The following is a 13,875-nucleotide window of genomic DNA, read 5'->3' on the forward strand; positions in this document are numbered from 1 at the left end:
TAAGTCCCGACTTCCGAATACCTCAACTGGTTACCAATTTCCTTTATATCGCTATCAGATTTGAACACATTTCTGACTGCCATACTTTGCAAAGAACAAGCAAAAGTGAACAGCAATAATCTTTCCTATTCGTATAACCCTACAGAAACTGTGCAGGATCAAGGGAAGCGCTCCTACACTTCGATTGAGGAAGTGAGACATAGTTTTTATAGCACATTGCCGAAGGAAAATCGTTTCAGAATGCATCATCTTCGTTTATATTTATTACAAATAGAAAATACAGTAAGTGAAAGAGGAATTACAGTAATTAAAGCTATTAAAGGCATCCCATTGCATAACTTTCTTCCGCCACCCTCTGGCCTGAACGCAGTTTGTTTATGACACAGTTGACTTATATGAATCTTTACTATTACATTTTCATGACCCTTTTTTGAAATAGCTAACTTAAGCCAAGTCATTGTTTGACCCTGGGATAACTTAAATGCCACTATGCACTAGAAGAAGTGTGTTTTTACTGTATTGACGTAGACATGGAGCATTCGTGTCCTACCTTCATTTAGGATGTTCAAAGTTTCACTTTACATTTCCTGCTGTTCAGCACAGTACATCTTCAAGCTGATTGCCACATCTTGTTATCATCATATTACTTTTAACCAATGGCTGCCAAGATCATCATTATTACTATATGAAACTGCAAGTTATATTTTCTAGCAAATGCTAAAGAGATGAGCTGAAGGTGAAAGAAAGGTGAAATTGCACCATATTTTCCATAAAGAAAACTATGCAAGTCCTTGGTAACCTATTAGAACATTGGAATGTTGGGAGCGCCATTGAAAACAATGGAGTGCTCCGGGCCTATAATGGCTGGTATAAGCCTGCAGCTCCAACATTCCAATGTTTCTTTGTTCACAGCTCTGACTGTGAACAAAGGCTTCAGGGAGCCTGAGGGGATTCCAATCCCCTCACGCTTCCAAAACGCTTTGTTTTTTTGTTAGAACATTCTGTCCTCTAGTGACAGAATGTTCTAATAGCCTTATAGCCCTTCGTAGATGGGCTATACTGCTATTAAAGTCCCTCTCCCTTGTTAAAGGCCCTCGTCTTCGGCTCTGGGCCTTTAACTCTGGAGAGGGCCTTTAATAGTCTATAGCCCTCTAAGGCGGGCTATAAGGCTATATTAAACAACTTCAAATTAACATATACATTGTTTTACTTAGGACAAAAGAACACAACACTTTTCTGATAACTCTAGTGAATTTCGAATATGCCTTTATTATGATGCACAGTTCCAAGACTGAAAACTGTTTATTCTGAAACAGAACTTGTTAGAGTGACTAGAGTTCAACAGCATGTTTCACATCAGGATAATTGGACATTCCTGTGTCTGCTGGGCAAGAGGGCATGCCAGATATTTTGCAAATTATGCCAATTCGTGGATTGCCAAAAGTGGATGTTACATGTATTGGCATCCATGGAATGAAATGGTATCAGCTTTTATCTTTGGAAAGCTTTTCACAATGCGAGCACACTCATGTAAAGATAGTGCTGGAATCCTACTGGAGGTCCTTTAACTATTGAAATGAAAGACATGTTTGCAACCTTGATGCACTTTTTTTTGTATTAAAACGTTTGCCAAAGGCAGGGGTCGTGGCTTGATGGACAGTGAAGATGGCTGCCTTTTTCTGAGCTCTGTGATACTGCTGGTGCAGGCGCTCTAGAAATATGCATTCCGGGTGATTTTTTGATCACCTGCTGACACCAGAGAGCGGCGGATCTGCTCATGAGTATTGAGGAGTTAGTTCTTTTTTTTCCTCGTGCTCGACGCTGTTCTGCTAGAGGCTGCCACACGCAAGGGAACGTCCTAGAATGGCAGCCGTCATTTCAGCCTGGGTGCAGCATAACGTATGAGGACTGGAGTCAGTCACTTAATCCTTCGTGAAATTAAGAATTCTCTCTTATTGAAGATACTGCACGTGCCAAAATTTTTTCGGATACATCGACAAACTTTATTTATTAATGCTGTGAGGGGCTGTTCCTCTCACATTTGGAGGTCTCAAAATGGCGGCGGCTGACAGGAACTTTGCTTTATTCTGAATCAAATTGCTGCAAAATCTCAAACTTATTATTGGGTCTTCCCTCAGTGCTGGACACTTACTGCATGTAAGGTATCCCATTCACAACATTATATGGCTACAGTGGTCATTAATGCAGTTACGTCATGACATGGCTAATGAGATGCTTGGTCAGCTTTTAAGTTCTTTATAGTGGTTTGTTTTTTCTGCTAACAAGTACCTGTACATTAACTCTCATTTCAACATTTAGGGCCCGATTCCGATCTGGGTTGGAAAGCTCTCCGACCAAGCCGGAACCGGAGTGTTTTCCGACCAAGCCGGACTCCTCTAGTACGACCGAGTGAGTATGATGCGGCCGCATGCTGCCAGATTCGGTTCGGTCGGACTCCCATACAAGTCAATGGGAGCCGGTCGTACGACACGTACATGAGCTCCCATTGACTGAATGGGCACGTCTTGCACAAAGGCGCCACAGTGGGTACAAGTCGGTACCATCCGATCAATATATGCCTGTGTTGGGGAGACCCTTGGGTCTCCACCTGTGTCTGAGTAGTAATGCTGCGGGTGACAGGGGGTCCGACACGGACACCCAAAGGCAACGTCCCTGGAAGTTTTGCGAGCCGGAAACTTCGCCTCGAACCGGTTGTCCGACGCGTGCATTGTACTTGCTTGGTCATAAATCGCATCCATTGCACGGCACGGTTTGCTTACGGACAAAATGTTCGGAGCGGTTCGGACCCTGAAACGATTCAATCAGTGAATTTCGAGTGCACGCATCATACTTGCTCACTCGTGCAGCTGTAAGAGTCGGCGGAAAACACGTGTACGGCTCATACTTTTTCCGGCCGGATTGCGTTCGGTGCACTTCCGAGCAAGATCGGAATCTGGCCCTTAGTGTGCCTATTTATTTTCATTCTGGTAATTACAAAATTGTGGCTGCTGACTGGAATTTTGCTGTCCCTTGCTATATTTACTGACAAATTCTACTCTGATCAATGAGTTATAACTAAGTGGTTAGGCAGTGTTGGCTCATTATTCTCCCTGATCTTTGTGGCTTGGTGGCTCCTCCATATTTGTCTATCTGTCCTTGGCAGTTTATATCAAAGTTATATTACAATTCCTATATGTAATGCAGAGAAAGCGGACTTCCTACACTTAGCCTGGGACTGTCCTCCGGTCAGGCGTTTCTGGGTGGGGATGGTGGGGCGCATAGTCACAGATACAGGCCTTCGGATGCCGAGCGACCCCCTGCCTTGTCTGCTTGCGTTAGTCCCCAAACCCAAGAAAAAGAAAATTTTGTATAAACTCTTACAATTAACTTTGGTGCTGGCCAGACGCAGGGTGGCGATTTCTTAGATGGGGCAGAGGGCTCCGGAGGTGCCCATTCGGCTCAGAGATGTACGGGAGTGGTCCCTGGCTGAGGAAACTCACATGCAACTCACTCGGAGGGATGAAAAGCTGCAGGACGACTTACTGGCCTGGCGAGTCATGTGTGCATCAGGGCTAGCAGAACAGGAGCTTTCCTCCCATGACGCATCTGACATTGCGGGCAGTGGCAGTGGGTTGCATACGCCAGTTGAGTCTGACGGGGAGCAAGGAGGTGGCCCCTAGAGATATTCACCACCTGCAGAAGTCCGTGCTTGGTTCCTTCCTCACGATGTTTTAATTGTCTACTATTGTGTTCCTTCCCCATGAGTCCGTTCCCCCCTGATGCTGCCTGTAGTCCTAAGTGCCGATAATGAGGTCGTCGATCTGTTTACATACACTGAAATGATGCCAGTTGGGTGTTTTAGTTTATTGTGTGTAAACTGAAAAATAAAATTATTTAAAAAATGTTTTAAAAAAAAGTTATATTACAATTACTCCCAACGGCGAAGGGTATAAAGACAAGGATTCCAAAGGTCACCTGAAACGCTTCAAACAGTCTTCACCTACCCCGGATTTGCCGGTTAAAGGTAGTCCTGACTCTGCCTCAACTTTAGAAGCTATATTACTCAAGCTCAGTACTGTTCGTGATTTAGCTCAAAGTACCAAAACCAATACAGGTCTACTTCATTACGTGTTTCTAATGCTAAAACAAGAATAAGTAGTGTGGAAGACTATACAAATAAACAAGCAAAACACATCCAAAATTTAGAACGTACAATTACATCGCTAAGGAGAGATTTGACAGAGCAGGAAGATTGATCTCTTAGAAGTAATCTTCGTATTTTTGGATTACTTCAGGGGAGTGAGAATGCTGCTCCTTCATTAATTGATTTCTTGCTTACTTGGATCCCAAATGTCTTGCATCTCTCTTTCCAAAAAGACTTTGAGATAGAACAAGCTCATAGAGTTCCAACTTTTAAACCCAGAAATACGACTTCTCCAAGGCCGTTGATATTTAAACCTTTGCAACATCAACACACAGATCAAATCTTAGCACAAATGAGAAATATCAAGATGGTTCAGTGGGAAGGTCATTACATTTCTATTTCGCAAGACTTTGCTAGAGACACTGTAATTCATCGCAATGGCTTCCTCAACCTACGCAGAAGGCTCACTGACATGGGCATTCCTTTTTCTTTTTCTGGGCTCTCAAGATTCCGGATCATTTTCAGAGGTCATTCACAGATTTTTTTATGAACCTACAGACCTTTCTACTTTCTTGGATAGTCAATCTGATTCCTAAGATGGACTCTGATTCTCTACCTGGTACTCCGCATTTCTAATTACCTGTATAGGTTGACCTGGTCTACTTATTTGCTTCTCATGTAACCATTTTCCTTTTGTTGCTGAATAGTATTTGGCCATGCCATTGTATACTCATATATTTATATGATTCCCTATAACCTCGTCTATGATGTTCTTATTGTATATTTACTTGCAGCCTCTGTTGCATTGTTGCTTAAATTTGAGATTATAATACATCTTGTTGTAACTAGGCTGATGCTTCTCATGCTATGGAAAAGCCAGACTCTGTTAATTGATATTTTACACAGTACCATGCAGTGCCTTAAGTTGTATTCTGCTCTTTTTAGGATAATACTCCTATAGATATGTTTTATATTAGATTGGTACATATAGCTGATATGGTCTCTTTCAGCTACATGGTTCTAGTTGAATGAATTTGTTAAGGAAATATTTTCTTATTATTCCTATCCCTTTTTTATAACTCCGTTGTTACAGGTGAGTATTCTACCTCTTTCCGTTTTTCTTGACTCTTTCTTTGTGTATATGCAATATATTCTTTGGTTATCTCATTGGTCATCAATGAAATATGTTATTCTCTACCAATGATCTCCTATTATTTTATATCTCTATTTTGCTTTGTTCTCAGTACCATAATGTATGCAATGCATTTCTCAGATGCATATTTATTAATTGTTGACCTTAGTCTGCTATTACTTATTAGTCATATAATTATTTTATAATATTGTACGTATCAATTTGGCTTTTATTTGAATGAATCTGTATATTTAGGTTGAAGTATGTATAAGTTGGATGTTATAGGTTGTTAGGATTTGTTTGCTTATAATATGCCAAGTCATAGCTGACGTTTCATTTACATTTTATTTATTTATTTTCCTTCTCTCTAATAGTTTGTTCTAATTGAATAACATTACTTATGTAATTACTCTTTTATTACTTCTACACCTCACTTTATAGTTTCTTCGCTATAGGTAAGCATTCTATCTCTTATCCTCTTTCCTTGTTTCCTGTCTTTCTGGAAGTTTGCCTATAAGCTATATATTATTTAATAATTTCACTGATCACCAATGAACTACGTTATTATCTACTGATGTTTTTCTAATATTTTTTATATTTGTGCCGCTCCGATCTTAGGGGTTCACTGACATAATATCAATGGTATAAATATCGATGACAAACATTTCGATGAAAAAATATAGAATGCACAAATATCGACTCCCTATACTTAAACAGGTAAGTACAAAAATGTATCAAAAGTATCAAAGTAAAAAATATAGATGTAAAAATATCAATTTAAAAATATAGATCAAATAAAATATATTAAATATTAATATTATTTTTAACTAAATAAATTAAATGTAATATACATTTTAACTAAATATAATGAATAAAACTTAATTAAAACAAATATAAACTTTAAAATTGTATAAAAATAAAATATACATATATATATCAATAACTTAAAATAAAATCTCTTTGCTGTGCTGAGCGTTTCACGGGAGCCGGTTAACCTGTGACGAGCTCAGCTCGTCATGAGCACAGGAGCGCCGTGCCTCATGACGAGCTGAGCTGTGCGCGCCCCCCAGCACAGCGGGGGAATTACCACCGCAGCGAAGGGGTTAAACATATAAAAGGAACACATTATAATATGAATTACATATAACAAAAAACTACAAATATTATATCAAATAAATTCATAAATACATTTTAAAACAATAATTATTTAAAAGGAGCAAATATTAACAAACAAAATCATTATTTAAAACATAAACGTATTTATTTTATTTCCTACCGTATAACATCACACCAATAAAGAAACACTTCAAAAGTTGTATTTAAAGGCATTTCCATAATTAACATAAATAATAACTAAAAAAATATTATTAATAAAAACAAAATAAACATTCATTAAATACACATGCTTTAACACGATAATATCCACAACACACATCTAAAATTAATTACACAATTACCATAATTATTTTTTTATGAATTAATTTAAATGAATTAACAACTAATTATTAGTTAATCAATTATAAATAAATGACTTCCCACCATTTACAACTATAAACACCACAACACACACCTAAAACTAATTACACAATGACCTTAATTAATTACTAATTAATTATTTAAAACGAATTAACAACTAATTATTAATTAACTCATAATAAATTGCTTTACACATTTAACACTATAACATATCAATTTAACAAATATGAATAAATAAAAAATATGCAATACATTTAATATAATAAATTACTTCCCACCCTATTTGTTTCCCTATAAATCCACAACCCACTACAGAACTCAAAACACAATCTTTAAATAAAAAATATTAAGACAACTAAAAATAATGTATAAATGTTATATAATTAAATTACTCCCCACCCTATTCCCCTATAAACCCACAACCCGCTACGGAACTTAATACGCAGAATTCAAATTAAAAAAACGTAATAACCACAAAAATGTTAACACATATCATAAAAATACAAACAATTCTCATACAAAAATACATACATGACATACATATCAAATGTATACTAAAATACATAACATTAATAAAAAATCGATATTTATAATAACCATATTTTTGCAAACAATATTAAACCCTTTGATATTTTAAACATCAATATTACTTACCTAAAATCAATATTTTTGATCACGATATTTTGTCTGTCGATATTTTTCACCCACAATACATTTACCTCGATATTTGTGCAAGTCGATATTTTTGCATTGATTTTCTGTCTCTGCACCGATCTTAGGGCCGCAATTAATGTTACGGTATTTATGAGATACATCTTTAATATTTATGCTTATAGCCTGTTCTAACTTGATTGTTGGATTAGTATTTTATATATATTGCACACATCAATTTGGAAATTCTTTGAATGAACTTTATGTTTGGGTTGAAATATGTATACGCTGGAATCACTATGCTATTACATCTATACTTTGTTTGCCTTTGAATTGTCATCTCCTTGCAGACGTATATTATATTTATTCAGTCTCCTGTTACCTATCTTTATATCAAAGTGGTGTATTTGACATGGTTATATATTTGGGTTGGTAACTTTTGTTCCGCTAGTCTGCGGTTTGTTCATATTCGAGTTGTCTACACCGTTGATGGTAGTCTCTGCTGTTGCTCATCCATGTTGATTCCCCATGCAACATTTCTATTAAAGACATCCCGTGGTGGGGTTGGGTCTCAATGTTGCTCTGGACTTTTCTGGAATGAAGTAGAACCCTCTTTTCTTTTCCCTATTCTTCATTCCTCCCCTTTATCCTCAACTTAATATTGGGACATCTGCTTCACTTCTTTTGGTCTTTAGATATATTTTATCTACTAATATACTCTTTCACCAGAAGTATTCATTATCTACATTCTATCTATATCAATGTCCGATATAAATGTAGTCTCCCTTAATGTTAGGGGTTTAAATCACCCGGTTAAGAGAGCCAAGGTTCTAGATTACTGTAAGAGCTTATCTGGTGACTTGGTCTTGTTTCAAGAGACCAAGATAGGCTTTAAAAAAGCTCTTTTATGAGGAAAGACTCAGTATTGGATGCTACATGTTCCGAGGCTTCTGGGAAGAAAAACGGGGTTATTACTCTTATCTCTAAGAAATCTGGTTTTTCGATAGTTGCAGCTGAACATGATACCAATGGAAGATGGTTACTTACTCGTCTGACCAATAATTCGGATGACCTATATGTTATGAATATATATGCTCCAAATATAGATGACCCACATTTTGGCATGTAATAAATAAGAAACTTACTGACATTCCACAAAATTCAAGAACAATTGTTGGGGGTGATTTTAATTTCCCCTTCGATCCTATTTTAGATAGGCATTCAGCTTTTAAATTTCGACCTCCAAGGGCACATACACAGTTGCTTAATATGTGTTCGTCACACCATCTTTCGGATGTTTGGAGATTACACAATCCTACAGGTAGCGACTTCACTTTTTTCTCTTCCCCTCATTCTAGCTTTTCTCGTATTGTTTATCTTCTTTTTGATGCTTCTCTTTTAAAACATACTATAAATGTCATGATTCAAACAATTGCTGTTTCTGATCATGCTGCAGTTTTGATAACCATCCTCAATCTTACGGATACTAAAGAACTGTGTAATTGGCATCTAAACACAGAAATCTTGGAGGATAAATCTGAGGTTCAGGAACTTAATGATGAGATTGTTCGTTTTTTCAAACATAAAGAATTGTCAGTGGACTCTCCAATAGTACTAAGGGATGGATTTAAGTGTGCTATAAAAGGTCACATTATTTTAAAAATGGCTAAAAGGAACAGCGATATTAGGAAATCTCTTCAATCTCTGTGGGATGATATTAAGCGGAAAGAGGAATTATATAGACATACTGATGAAAAATCTCCCTTGCAAGATATTAAACATTTAAAATACTCTTGTAATTCCATAGTTACTAAAAGAGCTTATATTGGAGTACACCCTCAAAAATCTCGTCAATTATTACTACGGAATAGAGCTGGCAAGTTGTTAGCTGCTACCCTCAAATATCAGAATACCAGTGCTACTTATATTTCTCATATTACTGATAAAACAAGTTTGAGAAAGTTTTAGAACCAAGAAATTTTTGGACTTTTTTCGAGAACTTTATGACAATTTATATACCCCTCAAAGTCAATGTACTGAGCTTAACTGCCAACAGTTTTTAACTCTCTTCCTTCTGCTACTATTTCTAATGACTATATGATCGATTTGGGCAAGCCAATAGAGATTGATGAGATTATTCAGGCTATTGAGGCTACTCGATCGGGGAAAGCTCCAGGGTCGGACGGCTTTCCCATTGCCTTTTATAAAACATTTACTTCCATAATTACATACCTTAAAAAGATTTTTGACAACTATGTTCTTTCTGGCAAGGTTTTAGGTACTGCCGCTGAGGCACCTATTGTAGTCATACCAAAAGAAGGAAAGGATCATTCTGATCCCAAAAACTTCCGTCCCACATCCCTGTTAAATATGGAAGCAAAACCTTTACAAAACTTTTAGCACATCGTCTAGAATGTCATATTCCTAATCTCATTTATGACCCCAAATAGGATTTGTCAAGGGTAGGCTTGCTAGAGCCAACATTTGTACGTTCTGTCACATTTTAGAGAAGGCAAAACTTTCCTCATTGCCACCTGTGGCGATTGCCATTGACGCCGAAAAGGCATTCAACAAGGTATCTTGGCTTTTTTTACAATCCGTGTTAGAACCTCACAATCTTGGTAGCTCTTTTATTAATATTGTTTTGTCTCTGTATGCACAACCAAGTGCTAATATTAGGATTAATGACACACCGTCCTCCTTTTTTAATCTTTGCCAAGGCACTAGACAAGGATGCCCACTTTCACCCCTTCTTTTTCTTTTGTCTATTGATCCACTTTAAATAATGTACATTATGCTATGCATTTCTTATAGGCATTCACAAACGAACATACAAACACCTATATCAAAATGTCTAAAATATAAAGTAACGTATCACTTGTTTTAAGCATCGCAAAATCTTAAATGAGTTCAGTGACACCATGTTACAAGGAAATGATTGCGAAACCAATTGTGGAACCGAAAACCTTGTGCTTTTTTCCAGATTTATAATGTAAATTAGCATGAATTTTTGTTCAATAAATCAATAATGAATCATCGCTGTTAAAATTGGAAAAATATAAAACACACAAAGTTTCAAATAAATAATTGGTGTCTTGGTGCTCTCTGGTTTGTGATGTTTTCACAAACCTGTAAAACTTTAAAACAGTTTAAATTCAGTACTACAGTCATTATTAATTATACAATAAAAACGTACAAAGATGGGCAATTTGAAATTATGAAACCGACTCACCTACAGCCAAGCCTTGTGTCTAGCCATCCACCCGGCCTCCTTCGTGGAATATGCATGTTCTTCAACTGCATCACTACAAACGCACCATCCATAAGTGTGAGCACAAGGCTTGCAACAGACAGTATATGCAGTCAACCACAGGAGTAAGCATAGCCTCTGGCTCTTCCGAGAGAACATCACCAGCAAAGATCTATTTGTGAGCCCGAAAGCCTGTCGTGCGGCCAGACTGCAAGCTCATCCCATCACCAAGGAAGAGTCAGGGCTGTGAAGGATCTTCGGGCATGCACACCAAGAATCATTACCAAAGTCCCAAAGCGACCATAGAACCCTAGCCTGCATGTGGCCAGGCCTTACCCACAACAATGGAACAATCAAGGTTATGTTCAGCCTTTGATCATCGAAAACGAACATCAATGCCAAAGCATGATCTAAGAGCCTGAAAGCCTGCCTGCAGCCAAATGCTATGACCAATCCAGCTTTAGGGATATGAGGTGTGTATGGATTTCCGACATACATGTCGAGTATTACCATCAAAGTACCATCCATGACTCTAAAAGTCTAGGCTGTGCCCAATCACCTCAAGGGAAAGATCCGAGTATGAACTCTCTTCTGCCTTACATTTCAGATGTCATTATCAAAGCACTATCCAGGACCCTGAAATTCTGACTTACAGAACAGCCTTGTGTCCAACTCTGTTTTCGTTAACCCTTATAATTTGGGGCCAAACCTAATAGATGTCGGAATGCCTGAAAGGTAACAACAAGTTTTTCGGGGAAAAAGGAAAACTGTCAGGTGCCTCTCACTCATACCCCTGAGACATGCTCTTGTGGTGAAGAGTGTTAGCATTCAGACAACAAGATGAGAGAGACCTCTCATCACCGGGGTGGGTCGGTGGATCTCCACCCTAATCCACAAAATCCGTGTCCACACAAGGATCGGTATCTTGTAACAAATGTGTCCTTTATCATTTAGTAATGTCTTAGAAATCATATGTATCAGAATAAACAAAACAATGATTAGAAAAAAAGCGGGCAGTATTATTATTAGAATGTATTTCATATGCATTTCAATTAGGTTCTATCCCACATCTCTAACCTGCTAGCCTAAAAGCGCTCTTTAGCTACTAATGCCTGTACACAGGCACTACTTATACAATTGTTATCATTAATCCAAGTTCAAGAAACAAACTACTGTCTCTTAAGAACTAGAGTCAGAAAACGACTCGGCAACCCTCCAGCAACCGGACCTTCTTCCTCGCCACACCCTAAATACTTGTATGTTACTGACTTTTTGCTATGTAGTAGTCAGGGGAGAGATGAGAGGTAAGGAGGGACTTACCTCTTGGTTCGAATATTGTTGCACGGATTAGTAAAAAAACTAAGCCTTCTATTCTCGTTTCAGCAACTACTGAAGTTAGCCTATCCTCTGGCTTTATATCGAATCGAGATCAGTGAGCTACATGAAACTGTGCTCAGAGGGGACAAATCCTGCCTTGGGCTTGTTAATATCAACCACAAAAATAGGAAGATATCCAACACATTTCTTTTTATAACGCTGTCTTCTCGGCAAGTGCGTGTCATTTCATGCATGAAATAATAGGCCTCACTAATTTAAAGCACAAAACCTACCACACTCACGATAATGTTATGCCCCCCCCCCCTCACGTGTAAGGAAGTTAATCTTTACATTTTATTTCTATGTTACTAGACTTATTGTGTAAATTTAGTGTGAGTATATGGGCTCAACCCCCAGATTACAAAGCATACCACCCAATCGTGTTCTCCATTATGGAATCATAATTCACAATTGAAACGCTCATATGCGTTTGACCAACTTGGTTTTCTTGTACTGTTTGTACAGTACTTCTGCTTACATGTAATCGTTCAAGTCTTCAGGTCCACGCTCTAAACACCTCTTTAGGCTTAAAACAATAACATATTCGTCTTCATGTCTAAATTAAGAACACTATAATTAGTTTTCATCCAATAATCAGCATTATTGGAGCCAGGTGACTGAGATCCACCCCTACCCATTAAACACGAACATACAGGCAGCAGGGACAAAGCCCCGGGGAGAGGATGTGGCATAACGGCTAGAGCTGCAGACTGTGGAACTGGGGAGCCAGGTTAGAGTCTCCGCGGTGCATTAAGTCCGGGCAAATCACTTTATCTCGGCGTGCCTACCACAAATGAAAGTGTAATGTAACTAGCGGTCATGTAAAGCGCTCCAATAAATACATTCGAGACAAGTTCGCGCTATAAAAACCTGCACAGAAAAAAATTCTCAGATGCGGAGTGCTGTGTTATTTCTCGTGTGACACTCCAGTGGGCAGTGTGTGAGGGTAGCAGGATATAGAACTAAACATGGCTCTAGGTACTGGGGACCTATGAGGTCCTAAAGCAAAGTGCCGGCGGCATCTTGCATCTCTGCTGTATAAAAAAAACAGATCCTCACAGGCATTAGTGAATCAAACCTCATGCTAAGAGAGATGCCTGAGTATTTTTTCTGTGTTTATACAGCAGCGTGTTCCTTGTCAGGGCTAAGGGGCGTAGCCCTCCCTCAATTTGTATCCCTTGCTTCTGCTGCCAAAGATTAAACTGAGCAGTATTCGTGAAAATACCAGCTTTGTGTTTTCAAGAACACTGCCACTGCACAGATAAGCCCTCTCAGCCCCCTCTACGGGCTCCTGATGATAGGAGGAGGGGTGTGGAGGGGGCCGAGGTGCAATCCAGCTACAGAGTGTTGTTGCGAAATACAGAACTCTTGTAGCTGGAAGTATCGAGGGGCATAGTTCAACTGCGATCCCCTCACACAGGCAAAATCTATTTTGTTTAGCTGATATACTGTGCATGCCTCAGGCAACACAGTATATCTGCAAAACTGTGGCTGTCAGGGCACACATCAGTGCCTCCATAAGGGCAGTGTGGAGCCACGCAGGGCAGCAGCGACAGGATCTCTGTCTCTGTCTCAGTTTCTTATATCTGTGTCTGGTGGCTCAGTGGACTAATGGATCAACTGCAGGGGCCTATGCTCGACCTCATGGTCCCAGGGACAAATCCCAGTGGGTCCACTCAGCCTTTCATCCATCTGAGGTCAATAGCATGAGTACCATTGAGTTGGGTAACAATAAACATCTGTTATTCAGCACCAAGAGACCCTGACGTGGTAAACGTGCGCTTTACAAATACACATGTTATGTTATAGGGCTGTGTTTCCAGGCCTATCAAGAAACTGGGAGAG

General features: G+C 38.6%; 1 protein-coding gene across 2 annotated transcripts in view; it reads left to right on the plus strand.

The window, feature by feature from the left end:
• LOC144791193 (alpha-1,4-N-acetylglucosaminyltransferase-like) overlaps positions 1–13,875 on the plus strand; it is a 472,405-nt gene that overhangs the window by 56,431 nt on the left and 402,099 nt on the right. The window contains exon 1 of one of the 2 annotated variants that reach the window (XM_078665835.1): positions 5,714–5,731. The exons of the other annotated variant lie outside the window; for it this stretch is intronic. The gene's annotated coding sequence lies outside the window, so the exon portion shown is untranslated. Of the gene's footprint in view, positions 1–5,713; positions 5,732–13,875 lie in introns of those variants that run through there. 2 annotated transcript variants of the gene reach the window in all.

This window comes from Lissotriton helveticus, chromosome 11, assembly GCF_964261635.1.
Source record: "Lissotriton helveticus chromosome 11, aLisHel1.1, whole genome shotgun sequence".
NCBI lineage: Eukaryota > Metazoa > Chordata > Amphibia > Caudata > Salamandridae > Lissotriton > Lissotriton helveticus.